The 20,751-nt window shown below is 41.6% G+C and overlaps 1 pseudogene; it reads left to right on the top strand.

The window, feature by feature from the left end:
• The first annotated feature begins 10,536 nt into the window (after positions 1-10,536).
• LOC146390365 (protein-glutamine gamma-glutamyltransferase 2-like) lies at positions 10,537-20,461 on the top strand (annotated as a pseudogene).
• The last annotated feature ends 290 nt before the right edge of the window (positions 20,462-20,751 follow it).

Genomic DNA, 20,751 nt, shown 5'->3' on the forward strand with positions numbered 1-20,751 from the left:
TGTCCAAAAAACTCACTGAAAAGCCTTCAGCTAATCCAAAATGCTGCAGCAAGAGTACTGACAGGGACTAGAAGGAGAGAGCATATTTCTCCTGTTTTGGCTTCCCTTCATTGGCTTCCTGTTAAATCCAGAATTGAATTCAAAATCCTGCTCCTCACATACGAGGTCTTAAATAATCAGGCCCCATCTTATCTTAATGACCTTGTAGTACCATATCACCCTATTAGAGCACTTCGCTCTCGCTCTGCAGGCCTACTTGTTGTTCCTAGAGTATTTAAAAGTAGAATGGGAGGCAGAGCCTTCAGTTTTCAGGCCCCTCTTCTGTGGAACCAGCTTCCAGTTTGGATTCGGGAGACAGAAACTATCTCTACTTTTAAGATTAGGCTTAAAACTTTCCTTTTTGCTAAAGCATATAGTTAGGGCTGGACCAGGTGACCCTGAATCCTCCCTTAGTTATGCTGCAATAGACGTAGGCTGCCGGGGGATTCCCATGATGCATTGAGTTTTTCCTTTCCAGTCACCTTTCTCACTCACTATGTATTAATAGACCACTCTGCATTGAATCATATCTGTTATTAACCTCTGTCTCTCTTCCACAGCATGTCTTTTATCCTGTCTTCCTTCTCTCACCCCAACCGGTCGCAGCAGATGGCCGCCCCTCCCTGAGCCTGGTTCTGCCGGAGGTTTCTTCCTGTTAAAAGGGAGTTTTTCCTTCCCACTGTCGCCAAAGTGCTTGCTCATAGGGGGTCATATGATTGTTGGGTTTTTCTCTGTATCTATGAAGCGCCTTGAGGCGACTTTTGTTGTGATTTGGCGCTATATAAATAAAATTGAATTGAATTGAATTGAATTGATCATGGGAGCATCAAAAATGACTTCTTGTCTTCTCAATGCATATGTTCTGTTCATTTTATCCATGACTGTCTCTCTGTTGTTGCGCCTCTTCACATCGGAAAGGAGTTCGACCTTCATCTTCTCAAGGGACTGTTCACTTTCTCCAAGTGGAAAAGAGGGGCAGTAATCCACTTCACCCCTCTTTGGTCGCTTAACGGCAGAAGCAGGGGAACATTTCTCAGCTGGCTTATTTTTCAAAGAATTCACACATACTTCAGGACATCCTACTTTGCGGAGATGTGTGCGGTAGTTTGATAACTTGTATTTGAGGCTCAACTTCCATCCCGCATAGCCACTGTGTGAGCCTTTTTCTTTTAAACATGGATGCTTCAGGATGAGTGCCTCTGTAACTTGGTCAAACTTACTGTCTGTGAGGTAGACTGTGTGCTTGCAAATTCAGGCAAGCCACCACAAGAACCATATGACACTATCATACCAGGCCTGTATTGTATTCCCTTACTACAAACATTTTTTGCAATGTGTATTTCAGATACTCCTCCTTGAATCGCTACCTTATCGTGGTGGAGGGGTTTGTGTGTCCCAGGGATCCCAGGGGCTATGTTGTCTGGGGGCTTTTGCCCCCTGGTAGGGTCTCCCATGGCAAATTGGTCCTGGGTGAGGGACCAGACAAAGAGCGATTCAGAAGACCCTTATGAAAAGAATATCGAGGGAACAGTTTACCCTGCCCGGGATAGGGTTACCGGGGCCCCGCCCTGGAGCCAGGCCCGGGGAGGGTGCCCGAGGGCGAGTGTCTGGTGGCCGGGCCTTAGTCCATGGGGCCCGGCCGGGCACAGCCCGAAGAGGAGACATGGGCCCATCCTCCCGCAGGCCCACCACCCGCAGGAGGCGCCATAGGGGTCAGGTGCATTGTGTGCCGGGTGGCGGCCAGGAACGGAGGCCCTGGCGGACTGACCCCCGGCTGCCAAGACTGGCAATAGGGACATGGAATGTCACCTCTCTGGTGGGGAAGGAGCCTGAGTTAGTGCGTGAGGTTGAGAGGTACCGGCTAGATATAGTCGGGCTCACCTCTACGCATGGCTTGGGCTCTGGAACTAGTGTCCTGGAGAGGGGCTGGACTCTGTCTCAGTCTGGAGTTGCCCCTGGTGAGAGGCGGCGGGCTGGGGTGGGTATTCTAATAACCCCTCGGCTTGCTGCCGGTACGTTGGGGTTTTTCCCGGTGGATGAGAGGGTTTGTTCCCTGCGCCTTAGGGTCAGGGAACGGGTCCTGACTGTCATCTGCGCTTATGCGCCGAGTGGCAGTTCGGAGTACCCAGCCTTCTTAGAGTCCCTGGGGGGGGTGCTGGAAGGTGCTCCACCTGGAGACTCTGTTGTCCTGCTGGGAGACTTCAATGCTCACGTGGGTAACGACAGCGAGACCTGGAGGGGCGTGATTGGGAGGAACGGCCTCCCTGATCTGAACCCGAGCGGTGCTTTGTTATTGGACTTCTGTGCTAATCACAGTTTGGCCATAACAAACACCCTATTCGAACATAAGAGTGTCCATAAGTGCACGTGGCACCAGGACGCTCTAGGCCGTAGGTCGATGATCGATTTTGTAATCGTATCACCAGACCTGCGACCATATGTTCTGGACACTCGGGTAAAGAGAGGGGCTGAGCTGTCAACTGATCACCTGGTGGTGAGTTGGATCAGGTGACGGGGGAGGACGCTGGACAGACCTGGTGCACCTAAACGCGTAGTGAGGGTGTGCTGCGAACGTCTAGCAAAGGCCCCAGTCCGCGAGATCTTCAACGCACACCTCCGGCAGAGCTTCAACAGCATTCCGAGGGAGACTGGGGACATTGAGTCCGAATGGACCATGTTCAGCGTCTCCATTGCCGAAGCTGCTGCATTGAGCTGCGGCCGCAAGGTGGTTGGTGCCTGCCATGGTGGTAATCCCCGAACCAAATGGTGGACACCAGAGGTGAAGGGAGCCACCAGGCTGAAGAAGGAGTCCTATCGGGCTTGGTTAGCCTGTGGGACTCCGGAGGCAGCCGACAGGTATCGACAGGCCAAGCGGAATGCGGCTCGGGCAGTGGCTGAAGCAAAAACTCGGGTGTGGGAGGTGTTCGGAGAGGCCATGGAAAAAGACTTTCGGACTGCCTCGAAGAGATTCTGGCAAACCGTCAGGCGTCTCAGGAGGGGAAAGCGGTGCTCTACCTGCACTGTGTATAGTGCTGGCGGAGCGCTGCTGACGTCGACTGAGAGAATTGTCAGGCGGTGGAAGGAATACTTCGAGGACCTCCTTAATCCCACTGACACGTCTTCCGAGGAGGAAGCAGAGTCTGGGGATGAGGGGAATGACCCGCCAATTTCCGGGGGCGAGGTCACTGAGGCAGTTAAACAACTCCTTGGTGGCAGAGCCCCTGGTGTTGATGAGGTCCGCCCCGAGTTCCTGAAGGCTCTGGACGTTGTAGGGCTGTCCTGGTTGACACGCCTCTGCAATGTTGCGTGGAGATCAGGGGCAGTACCTGTGGACTGGCAGACCGGGGTGGTGGTCCCCATCTTTAAGAAGGGGGACCGGAGGGTGTGTTCCAACTACAGGGGGATCACACTCCTCAGCCTCCCTGGGAAAGTCTATGCCAGGGTGCTGGAAAGGAGAGTTCGTCCGCTAGTCGAACCTCGGATACAGGAGGAACAATGCGGTTTTCGTCCTGGTCGCGGAACACTGGACCAGCTCTTTATCTTCTCGAGGATACTTGAGGGTGCATGGGAGTTTGCCCAACCAGTCTACATGTGTTTTGTGGACTTGGAGAAGGCATTCGACCGTGTCCCTCGGGGTGTCCTGTGGGAGGTGTTGCGGGAGTATGGGGTGTCTGGCCCATTGCTACGGGCCATTCGATCCCTATACAACCGTTGCAAGAGCTTGGTTCGCATTGCCGGCAATAAGTCGGACTCGTTCCCGGTGGGTGATGGGCTCCGCCAGGGCTGCCCTTTGTCTCCGGTTCTGTTCATAATTTTTATGGACAGGATTTCTAGGCGCAGCCAAGTGGCGGAGGGCTTTCGCTTTGGTGGCCTCAGAATCTCATCTCTGATTTTTGCGGATGATGTGGTTCTGTTGGCTTCATCGGGTGAGGGCCTCCAGCTCGCACTGGAACGGTTCGCAGCCGAGTGTGAAGCAGCGGGAATGAGGATCAGCACCTCCAAATCTGAGGCCATGGTTCTCAGCCGGAAAAGGGTGGAGTGCCCACTCCGGGTCGGGGATGAGTTCCTGCCCCAAGTGGAGGAGTTCAAGTATCTCGGGGTCTTGTTCGCGAGTGATGGGAGAAGGGAGCCGGAGATCGACAGACGGATTGGGGCTGCAGCTGCAGTAATGCAGACGCTGCACCGGTCCGTCGTGGTGAAGAGGGAGCTGAGTGTAAAAGCGAAGCTCTCAATTTACCGGTCGATCTACGTCCCTACCCTCACCTATGGCCACGAGCTGTGGGTAGTGACCGAAAGAACGAGATCGCTGATACAAGCGGCAGAAATGAGCTTCCTCCGAAGGGTGGCTGGCCTCTACCTTAGAGATAGGGTGAGAAGTTCGGCCATCCGGGAGGGGCTCAGAGTAGAGCCGCTGCTGCTCCACATCGAAAGGAGCCAGCTGAGGTGGTTCGGGCATCTGACAAGGATGCCCCCTGGGCGCCTCCTGGGTGAGGTGTTCCGGGCATGTCCCACAGGGAGGAGGCCCCGGGGCAGACCCAGGACACGCTGGAGAGATTATATCTCTCGGCTGGCCTGGGACCGCCTTGGTGTTCCCCCGGATAAGCTGGAGGAGGTGGCTGGGGAGAGGGAGGTCTGGGCCTCTTTGCTTAGGCTGCTGCCCCCGCGACCCGGCCTCGGATAAAGCGGATGAAGATGGATGGATGGATGGATGTATTTCAGATACAAAAGGATTTCTCTGTTTGAAAGCTTGAGCTAGCTCTTCCTTTAAAACATCTAATGGGACAGTGGATGCTTCTGACACATCCAGCAGTGGTTTATCAATACTTGGAGAGGACAGGTGATAACCAATCATAAACTGATGCTTCACAGCCAAAGACAGAGGGACGTTTTTAAAGCAACTGGTGTGTTTCATAATCTTTTTAAAGAAACTGTGCTTAGCCTCAAATCTGATGGTCCAAAGTCCCACGAGAGGCCCAAAAAGCTGAATTAGTTGTGGGTAATGCTCTATGTAGTGGTGTTTAGGCAGCAATTTGTTGTTAGGAAACACCTCTTGATACCTTTGTTGATGATCTGAAATTTTGCTCTCAAGGTAAGCAATAGACTCTTCACTGTGAACTGGAGAAACCACTAGCTCAACAATCTGTGTTAGATCCAACAAGACCTGCCATACTGGCTCATGTTCAGGGATTTTGGGGCCTATCAGAAATGGGAGTAGTCTTAACAAGCACCAGTTTTCATGGGCATTGCCCCCTATGGTTTTCCTGCTTGAAAGATTTTGTGGCAAAGTATGAGGCTTATTGGTTTTGTCTGTCCACTTGTATGGGAAATGCAATATGGAATTGTTTATAGCATCCAAGGAGATATACTTCTTTGATATCAGTAACTTGAGGCAATGTGCTATTTCAACAGGCACAATGCCTTCGAAGAGATCATGGGCAATGTCAGGAGGGTAGCCACTGACAACATGAAAAATAGAAAGTGCTCCAGTAAAAGGACAGCCTCTTTTAACTCCAAAATAGCTAGTGCCACTATCTATGGCTGCTCTGACATGGGTTTCATGTGTTTCTTTTGTTCTGAGAATGAAAGTTCCTGACCTGACCTCATGTGATGTAATTACAGCAAAAGGTGGTTCTACAAAGTATTGACTCAGGGGGCTGAATAATTACACACACCCTACTTTTCAGTTATTTATTTGTAAAAAATGTTTGGAATCATGTATGATTTTCGTTCCACTTCTCACGTGTACAACACTTTGTATTGGTCTTTCACGTGGAATTCCAATAAAATTGATTCATGTTTGTGGCTGTAATGTGACAAAATGTGGAAAAGTTCAAGGGAGCCGAATACTTTTGCAAGCCACTGTACTGCTTTCTGTAAAAAGGGAGTTCCTAGTGTCACCAAGTGATTGCTGGGGTTGTCTGCTTGTTGTTGTTTTTTCCTCTCTGTTTTTTAGGCTCTTACCTTTCAATATAAAGTGTGTAAAATATAAAGTGCATTAAAAGGAGTATTGTTGTTATTGGCAATATGGAAATAAAATGAAATAAAATTTTGAAAAATTAAATTCAATTGATTTGTACTGACGCTCAACTCATCACACTGACAGTTTGATAATAACTAAAACTAAAGTTTATTTGTTTAAGTTGAACTAGCTGAGCTGGTATGGTGTTATGGTTGTTTGTCGTCATGTATTCATTTTCAGAATAAGAAAATCATCTGGATTCTTTTCTGACTACATACTTTAACACATACTTGGGAAAAATCTCTGAAAAGATGAAAACGTACTCGACACTTCGCCTATAGTTTTAAACCTGATGCCCTCCAGATAAACACCTGCTGATGAAAGCCAAGGACAAAAGGCTTCTGTTAGGTTTAATGTATGTGTTGTAGGTTGCCATTTAAAAAGCTAGAATGCTTCTGTTTGCTATCTATGTAACTCACGCATATGACTATGTGCACGACCTTGATAAGGGGAACAAGCAGCCTTGAGAAGAACAGATTCTACCGACAACAATCTGGGAGAGCTGCACTCCCATCATATAACCACACACATTGTATAACCATGCTTGCACAGCACAATTACACTTTGTAACCAGATATAGTAGTTTCTCATAGGTAATACAGAAACAAGCTTTATGAATATTCATGTGTGTAACCAATAAAAACAACCTGCAGGTGGAAAGCAAGTTGAAGTGGGTTGGAGACAACTGCTTCCCTCTCGCGAGTGAAAACTTGAGCTCTGTGTGACCTCGTTCCTGAGTGAGTTTCTGTTTATCCGGCAGTATCAGGGGTAAAACTCTGACAGTTTCAATTGTTTTAGTTTTTTTTTTTTTTAATCAATGTATCTTTGTTCTGTTGGTGGACTAATAATACAGTAGTACTGTGTGAAAGCATTGAGCTACCTGTGATTTCTTTATGTTTGGCTAGGAAAAAGGCAAATATGTGCTTTGAATTGTGTGCAAACGTACATGGAAATAGACAATATACTCCAAAAAGAGTTTACACAACTCTATTGACCTTGAACACCAGTATCCGGTATGGCCAATTTTATTCTTCTACACAGCCTGCAATATAAATGTCTGCAAGTAGTCTTCAGGAATATCTCTTCAAGCTTCTCAAAGGATAATCAAAGCTCTTTTCTCTCTCTGCGAATGCTGGGGATGTCCAGCTTTTCAGATCCAATTACAATCAAATCACTCATAATGATTCTCTGAGAGTAGAATTCTTAGAACAGAGTTTGTTAAACATTGTCTTATGAACAGCAGAATAGTACATTTAAAAGCAGAAATAACACATAGAAAGAAAGCAAACAAAAAGCAAAGCAACCCCGGGGTGTAGAGCCTTAAAGTAAATGATAGATGGCCTGTATTTGTATAATGCTTTTCTAGTCCCTAAGGACCCCAACGCGCTTTACACAGCCAGTCATCCACCCATTCACACACTGGTGATGGCAAGCTACATTGTAGCCACAGCCACCCTGGGGCGCACTGACAGAGGCGAGGCTGCCGGGCACTGGCGCCACTGGGCCCTCTGACCACCACCAGTAGGCAACGGGTGAAGTGTCTTGCCCAAGGACACAACGACCGAGACTGTCCAATCCGGGGCTCGAACCAGCAACCTTCCGATTACAAGGTGAACACCCAACTCTTGAGCTACGATTGCCCCTTAAAGCACAAACACACACAAAAGACAGACAGGAACGAAGCAGCAGACAGAAGAGGAGCAAGTGCATATTGAACTCATCTTATATAGGAACAGAGATCACCCCTCCCGTCGTTGGGTATCCTTTCATCTCTTGTTTTTTCTCTTTCGTCTTCCACTTATGATATACATGACCCCACACCATAACTTCTTGCAAACCAATCTCTCATCCATCACTGCATTGGGTCCTTTCGACAGTTTAATGGCCAAATTGAGTCTGAAAGTCTACAGAAAAGCAGACCATTGTACATTCAACAATTTTGTTGGGCGTGCATGCCAGACATAAACTGCTATGCATGCTGAGTAAGGGTTTACTTCTTCGCCTTCTGGTATTTGAGGCGAGAACCCGAATTCCAGGTACATGCCCTGCAAAGGCCAGGTTTCTTGTCTTACGGAGATATTGAACGGGGTGTACGCTTTGGCTTTACAGTCATTTAAAGAGCCGCATGCTTTTGTCTTCCAGCCGTTTAGAGGGCCGTATGCTTTTGCCTTACAGAAAGCCCCAGAAAGGGCCACAGGCCTTCGCATTCCAAAAAGCTACATGCTTCTGTTGTACAGTCATTAAAAGGGCTGCACACGCCCTGAAGCAGTCCAGTTAAACACAGCTACTTGCTTCTGCTGCACAGTTAAATTCCGCTGCATGCCGAGAAGGGTCCTATGCACATACTTTAGCAAAGCCAAACTGAATAACCAATTTGTTGGACTAGTCACAGTTGGCCACCATAACACTATCAAAGGTTTCTTACTGATCCTCATTGTTACATTTTAAGCAGTATTAGTCAACCTGTGTTCAGACAACAAGTGGCACAAATTCTTCATTAATATATTTTAGATATAGTTAATCTAAATATGTGGGTTATGTGATTTGAACATGCAGGTTAAATCGCGATCGTGGCTCAAGAGTTGGCAGTTCGTCTTGTAATCGGAAGGTTGCCGATTCGAGCCCCGGCTCGGACAGTTTCGGTCGTTGTGTCCTTGGGCAAGACACTTCACCTACCGCCTACTGGTGTTGGCCAGAGGGGCCGATGGCGCAATATGGCAGCCTCGCCTCTGTCAGTCTGCCCCAGGGCAGCTGTGACTACAACTGTAGCTTGCCTTCACCAGTGTATGAATGTGAGAGTGAATGAATAGTGGAATTGTAAAGCGCTTTGAGGGGTCCCGAAAAGCGCTATATAAATGCAATCCATTATTATTAAATGCTTAACACAGTGACTCCCCTATATAAAAACTTAATTGTGAGTGTGCATATTATATATGAGTGTATATGATTACACACAATTTATGAAAGTAACTATGATTACATGTCTAGTGTATACAGGTATATATATTACAATAAAATCCACAACAAGAGACAAAATGAGATAAGAGATCATTGAAAATGTTTAAATGGACGAATGGACCGGGGTCATGGCTGCAGACATTGTACCGGTCTGTTGTGGTGAAGAGAGCGCTCAGTGTAAGAGTGAAGCTGTGGATTTACTGATTGATCTACATCCCCTGTGCTTCCCCTAAGTGATAGTATTTTACTTTCCTTTATATGTCTTCTGTTTTTTAAATAATTACAGGATCTGACCAAGTTCATGAGATAAGATTCCTCCTGAAACAGCCTGTTGGACAGGTTTTATGAAAGCAAGAGCTCTCTTTGAAAAAACTCGCCCAACACACTGTAGAAAAAGTTTCTCCTTAAACAGGTTGTTTGACCACATTTTTGAAAGAAAGATGTCTTTTCAACAACCTGTTTCAACAAGAATTTTTTTGTCATTAAGTAGGTCACAGCCTGTATCTTTGGGTCTTTAACCCTTTAAAACTGGTCAGAGCGGACACGCTCCGTTTTTCGCAACTACTTTTAAATCCCGGTAGCACTGCAACCACATAAGCTAGCGCAATAATTTTTTTTGCATATGAAACCGGAGGAGTTGTACTTACATCTTATACCATCAGCTTGATCTAGGTCACAGTTTCCTTCCACATATAGCTTTGCAAAAACTGCATAAAAAGCACTTGCAGCAACAAAAACATAATATTCCAGAAACAGGCTTTGCCGATCCGATCAGCTGTTCATGCTGCTTCCTACATTAGCGCGAACTATCGCATGTCCGCCATGACCTGCCCGAAACCGGAAGTGACGTCATTTTCGCGGAAATGTAGTTTTTTACCATCAGGGCCTCATGAGCCTATACTGGTGTTTTTAAAAGTTATGTTTGACTTTATGACTTTCTGTGTCATTTCTGGGATGCTTAGGACTCATATTGCACTGCTGGAAATAGTTTATTTTGATGCATATGCTGCTTTTTTGCAAATTTGCACTATAATATTTATTTTCGTTTTTCCTGCAGTATATAAAAATTGGTGTATTTCACAAATAAAACTATGAAGACACTCAAAATAAATTTCCTTTGGTGGGAAACTATTTTGTGCAACTTTTTTGTATTTACAGTTTTGAGGGATAAGCCTCTTAAATTTCTCTAACTAGAAATATGTAAAAAAAAAAAAAACGATTTTCAATTTTTTTGTAGTTTATTGCACTTTTTTGCAATTTATGTAATTACTATGCACTTAATGCATGCATATTATTAAAATCTAGGCTGTAATGGTTGTATTGATGTATAGCAACTTGAAATGCTCCCAAAAATGGCTCTACAACATGTAAAAAAATAATATAAGCTCTGGCGGACTTGGTTCTATGGTAGGTCTTAAAGGGTTAAAATGCAGGAGGCTACAGAATTGGCAACTGTTTTCAGATCCGAGCTGTTGCTTTCCAAACCTGCAACTGTTGTGATTCCTCCAATAACTGAGACGATGGCGAACAGTGAGTAGAAATTATATATTTATATAATTGAATTATCAATATATATAAATGACAGTACATTTGGAACAGATACAGTTTGTCTGAAATTACATAAAATGTGGAAATAAAATCCACATTTTACATTTTTGGTTAAAATTTTCATCAGTATAGAAGGAGGTCAGGAGAGAGGCCATCTGCAGCCATCTTTTAACATCTTGGTGGTTCTGTCATGATGTGGGGCTGCATTTTAGCCATTGATGTTGGCATTTTTGGAGTTATAAAAAAAACAAACGGCAGCCTGGCTGCCTCAGGAATTTAAACACGAGTCTTTAAAATGAATAGGCCTAGTACTACTATTGTTAATAATAACTACAGTTATTGTTATTATTGTCAAAACACTATAAGCCACAAAATGCTCAGAATTACAACAAAAAGCATATAAAGAAAACTAAATATTATCAAAGCACAGCCACCCTTTGGAGGACTTCTTTCAGCCACTACGCAAAGCTGGTGACCACTGGTCAGATCAACCAGTAAATCAACAGCTTTACTTTGACACTGAGCTCTCTCTTCACCACAACAGACCAGTGCAACATCTGCATCCCTGCAGCCATGACTGTGATACATTTGCCAATTGAAACATATTCCCTTATCTCTTATCTCATCTTGTCTCTCATCTCACCACTTTCTTTGCTTCACCTGGAGGTAAACATGTGTTGTTATTTATTTTGCACAGGGTAAGAACACACTACCAATGCAGTGTGATGACAAAGAAGGCAGTCAGCATACAAAAAAGAGCTTCGAATGTCCTTCAAGAAGCTTGAAGAGATATTCCTGAAGACTACTTGCAGACATTTATATTGGAGGCTGTGTTAAATCATTCAGTAAAAAGGACTAGATGTTACAGTCCCTGAAAATGCATTGCTTTAGATGGAGAGACTCTTGAGGGATGATGTTATGAGGAAAGACGGCCCAGATACATCAGCAGGTGTTTATCTGGAGGGCATCAGGTTTAATATGGCGTTATTTTTGTGCCACTATTCTGAGCGCACGTAAAAAAAAAAATTGAGCGCACGTAAAAAAGGTTTGCAGGTGCAAGTGTTGTATTTTGAGGAGAAATTTATTTTGAGCGAAGAAAAGCTAGATTTGAGTGAACAAAATTATCCACACACACACAATAGCAGCCCCTGTCGCTCAGTTTTTGCATTTGCGCTCGCTCGCAATGTGTTGCTTGTGTTCTCAACATTTCTGCCCATGCGCGCTCAACTCTTTCTCTACACCGTTATTTGTGCCACAAAACCAGCCAATCACAGACTTGGATGCAAAATCCCAGAGAGAAGTAAAGCAAGTGTGTAAGTTCATCTCTGAATGTTTGTAAAGCATTCCCGCGTTAAGCTTAACAACCGATATATGGAGCGACTGCCTCTTCTCTCTCCCTCCCTGCTGCTACTTCAATCAAGAAACTGATCAATGATCAGCTGATCGGCTTTTGTGTCTCAAGTCCGTCTCTCTTGTTTGTTTATCGCCCACTTCGCGAACAACAGCAGCACGTTTAAGCTTGATAAGCTGTTGTTAGAATTTATTTAATATTACTTTTTACACCAGGATCTTTTTCTACGTAGCTGACGGCTGGTAACTGTGCAGGGGCGGATCTAGCAAAGTTTAGCCAGGGGGGCCGATAGGGCATGAACAGGGAAAAGGGGGCACAAAGACATACTTTTCTTTCTTATTCTCATTTCAAATGTCTAGCTTTTAATAAATAATTATCCGAATCTTACAACCAAAGTTTTAATTTGATAAAATGTAAAATGTATAGAAGTCCATTACTGTATATAGTAACTATTAAGTCTAATATACCCTAGTAAGCTATAGTACTTTTTTCTTTGGGAAGGTACGATCTGTGCAGTCTGCAATTCTGTTGAAGAAAGATGTTGAATCTATTTAATTATTCTTGAAAAATAATCGATTTCTGTGCATTTCTTTCACACTGCATCAAATTAAAGTTGATTACGTCAATTAAGCATCATGAGGTGGAGGGTGGGTGGTTCCCTTTTTTTTTTTTTTTTTTTGCTGGGAGTTTTAGAGCCCTATTAGTTAGGTTGCTTAATATTTCTGCTAAGTACTCTTTAAAATACCAGAATAGGGAGGATGGAGTAGGTTTAAGTTCATTAGATTGATCAGTGTTGCTGAACTATGAAATATTTTGGGTGCAGTGTATTTTTTGCATACAGGTATAACAGAATAGCTTTAGTGTTTTTTGTTGTTTTTTTTTAACTTGAGTATGAACTTATACAAAAAGCAGCAAGATATTAAAAAACTGTTTTATTGATTAAAAAACACACTATATCGGATTCATATCGGTATCGGTATCGGACATAAAAAAGTGGTATCGTGCCATCTCTACAAGAAACCAGATGAGTTTCTTATTCTGAGGATGAATACCAGACAACAAACAACTATATCACCATACCAGCTCAGCCAGTTCTAGTTAAAGAAATAAACTTTAGTTTTAATTACTGTCAAAATGTCAATGAGATGAACTGAGAATTTAAAAAAAATCAGTTCAGTTGAATTTCATTAAGTTTAATTCAGTTCTATTCTTATATATTTCTATATTGCCAAATCATAACAACTGTCAACTCAAAATCAAACCACCAGTAGAACCAGGATCAGGGAGGGGCAGCTATCTGCTCCGACCGGTTGGTGGCAACAGAAGAAATGCAAATGAAAGTTCAGTGAATGTTCATGTTTTCACAGTTTTCAAAAGCCTACAGTATGTGAAAGGGGCGTTAACAGAAAATGAATGACAAATTTAAAAGAGGGCATTGCTGGACACAGCAGAGGAATCTATGATCAAAACAGTAAGATAGGAAACCTGTGACTAAAATGCCATCACTCCCACTTCTGAAACATAACTTCATGTAAAACTTCAAGCATGTCAGTTAACAAAGGCTTTTCATATAATGCTGATAATTTATTTGTTTTTTGCACCTACGATAATTAAATTTGTGCTTCTGTTGTGTTTTTTGTTGCAGGAATTAAAAAGGTGAATTTTCACTGCGTGACTAACAACACTGCTCATCGCACCATTGAAATTACAAGAAATCAGCTGATTGTTAGGCGGGGCCAGCCCTTCCTGCTGACCCTGGAAATGGCTCAGCCATTCAGTGTTGGGGACACACTCCTGCTCACTGTGGAGACAGGTAGCCACTTGAACTGGTTTTAAAAGCCAATTTTTCTACCACACTGCTTGTCATCATGCCACATTGCTTCAAAATATTACTGTAAAATAGTGCACTGATAAATAAATATATTACAATATAATGTTTAAAAGTTCTTAATATGGTAGTGTCCACATAGGACATGACTGGTATTATATTTGAACTCAACAATTAACATAACACACGTGTAACTCTACAACATATCCTTTTTATATACTCCAGCTTATTGACAGTCTATTATGGTTAGGCTCTGGTTAACAGACATTGCCTAATCATAGTCATCAGTGACCTGGTGGAAGTAAAGAGGTCAATTGAGGGTAAAGAGATTTTGAAAACAGTGCAAGTAGAGTTTTTGAAGAAAACAACAAAATAAAACTGATTGATCGCTGAAGTGTAACAAGTGCTCTTCCCCCCTTTATCCTTACGTCAGGTCCTGCTCCATCAGAAAGACGTGGAACACGTTCTCAGTTTGGTAACCCGTCTCCCAGGTATACCACTGATGTCAAAGCAATATGGAGGTATGAGATTGACAGGAGTGCTGTCCTGGAGAAGGGCTTTGTGGCCCTCTCTGTGACCCCACCAATTGATGCTCCTGTGGGGAAATACTCCCTGTCTGCAATGACAGATGGTAAAACAATCAGTCTGGGAACCTTGGTGGTGCTCTTCAACCCCTGGTGCTCTGGTGAGAAGCAGTGTTTTAGTCCTGATAAGTAAAACAAAAGAAAAAAGACAGACAATCTGTAACTAATAGAAGTTACTTTCTACACAAAGGAGTTTTTGTTTTTTTGTTTTTATATATGAACTTACCATAGAAGCTGAGTCAGTGTGCTAAAAAATTGCTAAAGATGCTTGCATTATATTTGCATGTGTCTGCAGGTGACTGGGTGTATCTCCCTGATGAAGGAGAAAGACAGGAATATGTGATGAATGAAGAGGGAACCGTCTACACAGGAACATCACACTACATAGGTTAACGGCCCTGGATCTTTGGACAGGTCAGCACCAGAGTGCTGCCATGCTTAGTCTACCATATTTGGCCAATTTATTTGTTTTGAAGGTTACGCAAAAATTGAATGTTAGTTACAAAAAGATTAGCTAGTCAATTATCTTTCAGTTTTATACTTTATATAGACCTGTAATAATTAGTATCGTGTGAAGTAAGAAAGCTGAAAATATATTTGAAAATAAGCTGAAGCATACAGTCCAGCATAATGAAAAACTAAGTACATCCCATGATTTAACAGCTTCTAGAACCTACTTTAACAACAATACACAAAGTTTTGCTTTCTGCATGGCTTTATGACTTTCTTAACTCACTGACCGTTGATATGAGGTTTTTGTGCTAATATGTTCTGTTTGGTTTTTCTCCAAATGTCATTCTGACCAAACATTTGCACTTTGGTCTCATCTGTCTTCTTCTTCCAGAAGTCTTGTGATTTGTTGAGCTGCACTGTAATGTTGTTTTTAGAGAAAACTCATACTTGTCTTTTCTAATTGTACTGTAGAGAACATCAAGATGTAACACTAATTGAGGCCTGTAGAAAAGCTCTGGGATTTTTCCAGTTATCCTGAGTATTGGATGGTTTGACCTTGGGGTGACTTGACATCTAACATCTTTCCTCTTTTATTGTGTCTATTGTGTTATTACAGCCATATGAAAATGATATTTTTACATGTGTATGTTTGAGTTTTGACAGCAACATAAAGTTACAAGAATATAACCAGACAATTATTTAGAGAAACCAGAATCATTAAAACCAGAAGGAATTAGAATTTTTTTTTTCACTTTTTAAAATAATTTTAGGGTCTTTATCTTCCTATATAAAGTGCTTTGAGGCAGCTTTTGTTATGATTTGACACTAGATTTTTTAAGACTTGATTCGAATTTGAATACGACATAAATGCACTAAAACAAACTGGTTTAAAGTATGATGAAGTTGTGATTTTTCTGCTGGTCATAGGTGACTTCTTTTAATAATAATAATACTGCATTTTATTTGTGGCGCCTTTCAGAGACCCAAGGTCACCTCACAAAGAACAAAATTAATAAAAGGAACAATAGTCATAAAATACATAAAATAAGTTAAAATTGCAAAACAGAGCTTGACAACAGATAAAATCAGCACTAAAGTGAATACTAATCAGACTAACAATATTGATGTTTCCATGATGCAGTCACTGGAAGGCAATTGTCAATAATTTTTACATTTAAAAGTTAAATGTTGGTCAAAAATAATAATCATGCAGCAATACGCACCGGTAACATATTCTGTTGGAAATCATCTTTACAATACTTTTATTTTTCTACAAGAGAATTAAGAACATTAAAGTTTACCGTTTAATTTGAAGAATATTTGAAACGCAGTGCCATGAAAAAAGTGGTCTTTGAGCTTCTGACTGGTCACAAATTCATGACAAAGATCCCTAAGCTTACAGCCAGATTAATAATAAATTATTTGGTACTGTGGCTCTAACTTGTGCTTCTTACCCAGTTCGAGGAGGAAATGGTGGACATTTGTCTCAAAATATTGGATGCCAAACTCTAACACAGAAAAGACCCAGCTGGTGACACCTCTGCTCGTTGTAACCCCATCTATGTTAGCCGTGTGATCAGTGCAATGGTAGGACACAAATTTACATACATTACAATCTACATTTAACACTTCATTTAAAAACGTACAAGTTAAGTTTTGAATACTATAATTTACTCTTGTGCAACCAATGGATGAGAAAGAATGCAGCATTTGTCTGATTTGCAGATCAACTCCAATGATGATGAAGGTGTACTAGTGGGACGCTGGGATGGAAACTATAGTGATGGATGCAGCCCCACCTGCTGGACTAGCAGCGTTAGCATCCTTCAGCGCTGGTTTAAAAACCGCTGCAATCCTGTTAAGTACGGACAGTGCTGGGTGTTCGCTGCTGTAATGTGTACAGGTACTGCGAATACTGTGTTGTTTATGTGTAGGACAGTGTCGCCATGAACTTTAATCAAGACCGAGACGTCATTTGACTTGATCATTTTGTTGTCTGTGATTTCAGTGATGCGATTCTTTGGTATTCCATGCCGTGTCGTCACCAACTTTCAATCTGGTCATGACTCAAACAATGGCCTCACTATTGATGAATATTATAATGACTATGGAGTCCGTAGCAAGGAGGCCTCCGAAAGTGTCTGGTAAGACATTCAGACAGTCAGTAAGATGTGCAAGCAAAAAGAAAACATAGACAGAGCTATTAGATTATGCAATTTAAAAACGTCTGCGATATAAACTGGAAAGTTTATCTTTCTTGTGCAGGAACTTCCATGTGTGGATGGAGGGATGGATGAAACGACCAGACCTCATGAAAGGTGGTATTTATGATGGCTGGCAGGTCTTGGATCCCACTCCACAGGAAGAAAGTGAAGGTAAAAACTATTTAGTTTTTGTTTAGAAATGAATTCACTGAGACAGATGCACAAAATAATGATTCCAATGAGAAGTACAAACAATTATTTTAAACGTTTTTGTTACATTTGTAAAGTCAGACTTTGCTTTTACTGCTCCAGGTGTATTCTGCTGTGGTCCAGCCCCAGTCAACGCTATCCTACGTGGTGACACAGACGTCAAGTATGATGTACCATTTGTCTACGCTGAGGTCAACGCTGACATTGTCAAATGGATGGTCTGTACCCATGCTTTAGATATACACCTTGTTATAACAGAACTATATGGATAGTATACAGTCTGTGTGTACAATCTGTTTTTCTACATTTTATCTCATTTAATTTTAAGGTGACATCAAAATACTAAAAATTAACCCTTTCAGCTCTTTTTTGCTTCTTATATGTTATTGTTAATTTACAGGACGTAAGACCATTAAGGAGCCCAACATTCACTCCATATTTCTCTGGCTACCAGTTCAAACTCATTCACCATCTCAAATGCAAACAGAGATCACACTTACACCATCTACAATTTAATGGTGATAGCTTCAGCCCAAAAGTTATTCTGAGTGACACACATAAGTTTAGATTTACCAGTGACTTTAGCTTATTCAGTTGTGCAGTCTTGCACAAAGCATTGACTAATTTTCTGTTGCTATGTCTTATTTCTCAGATCAGTCCTGACGGTTCAAAGAAGAAAATGTACACTGACTCCATGTCAGTGGGTCAGAGCATCTCTACCAAGGCTGTTGGCTCCCAGGGAAGAGTTGACATCACTAACAGCTGCAAGCACAGGGAAGGTAAAACAAATCCACAATGCTCATTTGCATTGCACATATTAACTGGACATATTATTTTGATAACTGTTCAGTAACATCCTAGAACAACTGCTAAATGCAGTTTCAATTCAAATGATCCCAGAGAACTTTTGAACTGAAAAACTGAGATCACAAGATGAGATCTGTTGTCTTAACAAAAAGTAAGATAGTATTAGTTAATTCCAGTATTAATTCATTCTATTTATGATCCATTAGTTTGGAACATCCAAGATGCAAGATGAAGCTAGTCCCTAATTAAATTTTACTACAAACAACTAATTGCCAGATCAAAACTAACTCAGTCACTATCAAAGAGCCATTAGTAATACCCTAAAAACTAACCAGACTACTACAGGCTTTGAGAGTTATGTTGATGAGTATTTCCCTACAGGGAGCACAGAAGAGAGAGACATCTTCAAACGTGCAGTCAGCATGAACTCGAAGGAAGGTCATAGATGTGACATAGAAGAGGCACCCCAGAAAATTCAGTTGAAAATTGAAGAGGTAAAACTCAAAATACACGGCTTGGAAAACTTTGTGTTATTACAGCATGATATAAAAAGCATCTGCTTTGGAGGACATACCTCTAGTAAGGTATAACACTATCTTAGGAAAATATGTTTTTATTTGGTATGTGTATGTTTTTATAGACCCCTTCTTGGAATGAGCCTAGAAAAACCAATCAACTTCCTGGAATGGACCTATGAAAATCAAAGTCCTCACTGCCATGTTTACCTTTGTACCATATGCAGCATGGCTTCTATTTTTTGGTCTCTTAGCAAAAGTCTCCCCTTGTAGTTGTGCTTCTGCAAGATCCATTGGATCTCATTAAATGTGTCTTAACAGGGATCCTTAAACTTTTTTAATGTTTTTTTTCAAGAAGTGGAAAATATCAAAGGGAACCAAACCTGGCCAATAGTGCAGGTGATGAGTTACGAATATGTTGATTTGGTCAAAAACCCCAAAAATGTTGGAAATGATTTTAGGCTAACTTTGACAGTAGTTGGTGATTGCTCTTTGCCCATGTGAAACCAGTGTTTAAATCATACAGAGTGTAACTGATTGGAACAGGAGAAATTATTTAAGAATAGCAGCTAGAAGCCTGGAGGCTTTCTGGACATGCCTGTAAGGATGATTTTGAACACCAATGAGCAAATAAAAGTCACTTGAGGCCTGTTTTAACTCTATGATGGACTGGCGACCTTTCCAGGATGTGCCTTGCTTGTGATACCTGGGACACACTTCAGCCTCACCTGATACAGTTTTTTGTTTTTTATTTGCAACTTGTGGTGCTTAAAATCAAAATTCAATGTTTGAAATGTTCGGAACAACGATGTTGTTTTTTTGTTTGTCCGTTTTTTTTTTCTGAAACAAAACCTGAAAAAATTGACAACATTTTGATTTCAGGGACAGAAAGAAAGTCAAAAATGGTTTTGTCCTATTTTCTCTTTAAACACCAGGAGATCAAGGCGATAAATGGCCAGGACATTAAACTGAGGCTCAAGCTGAGCAGAAAGGATCAAATCAAGAAGCCGTCGGTTCTCCATGTCAACGCTCAGGCCATGAGTTACAACGGCAATCCAGCGGGCAACATCCTGAAAATACAGCAATCTCTGCTACTGCTCTTTGGACATGGTCTGCAGTTATTATCTCATAATTCTGTTCAGCATTGAAATTTATTTTTAAAAAGTAACAAATAATATAGATTTCTATGATTTGAGGCTGCTATTTCAAACTCCACCCCAAGACTCAGAAATTAAAGAAATTAGATTGATTCAAGATGTCATTGCATCATCTCAGCAGTTCAAAAAATATACTGGTTTAAAAAACTCTTGTCAAAAAGGAAATAAAGAGAGAAATAATTAAATACTTATTTTTTTATCCATAGCCTTTTATTTTGATTAAAATTTAGTTTTAAAGAATTGAAGTGGCCACAAAAGACTTTCAGATTTTGATTTATGCTGCATAAACAAATCTAAGTTTCCTCTTTTTGTCTTAGGTCATAGGTTCGCATCCAAACAGGGGCTTGAAGTGAAATAAAAAATAAAAATATTTTATTAATATTATGTAAAAAAAAAGTTTTTCTATTGACAGTGACAAGCAAGAGTTAGAGCCAAACGCCACGCTGAGGATGAAGATTACCACGACTCCCTACAGAGTTGGACTGAAGACCGTGGTTGCCAACTTCGACTGCAGCAGCTTCAGAGACATAAAGAGCTCCTGCATCGTTGACGTTAAACCATGAAGCTCTGGCTTCATTTACAGCTCCCTCTGTGTTTCTGTTTTTTTAGTTTAAGCTGGGATAGATTAATCTAGTAAATCTTGTTATTACTATTATCCATAATAACTTTACTATAGTCAAAGGTTTGTTTTTACTTGCTGGGATATAATCAAGTAGGTGTTTATTTCAAAGATGTAAAGTGCCCTACATTTTCAGAGATATGCTTTACGACGAACAGTTACCATAATTATTAATAAATAATGAGTAATGTGGTCGTTTTCATAAAAGAAGAGGAAAAACACAAATTTTGTGATATTGCTTTGTAGCTTTTCTCTGTTTGTGCATTAATTATTATTGGGTTTAAATGATTGTGGGAAAATTATGAAGCTCTACATTTATCTCATCTCTTTAACAAATTTGAATATAACGGTGATGGGCTGAAACAACGTTTTAGGCTGTAAATTTCACTGCAGATATGAACCTTCCTTTCATATCAAAAATCCTTGAAAGAGTAGTTGTCAAACAGCTAACAGATCATC

Source organism: Perissodus microlepis, chromosome 3, assembly GCF_051167445.1.
Source record: "Perissodus microlepis isolate ML-2025 ecotype Zambia chromosome 3, ASM5116744v1, whole genome shotgun sequence".
NCBI classification, from domain to species: Eukaryota; Metazoa; Chordata; class Actinopteri; order Cichliformes; family Cichlidae; genus Perissodus; species Perissodus microlepis.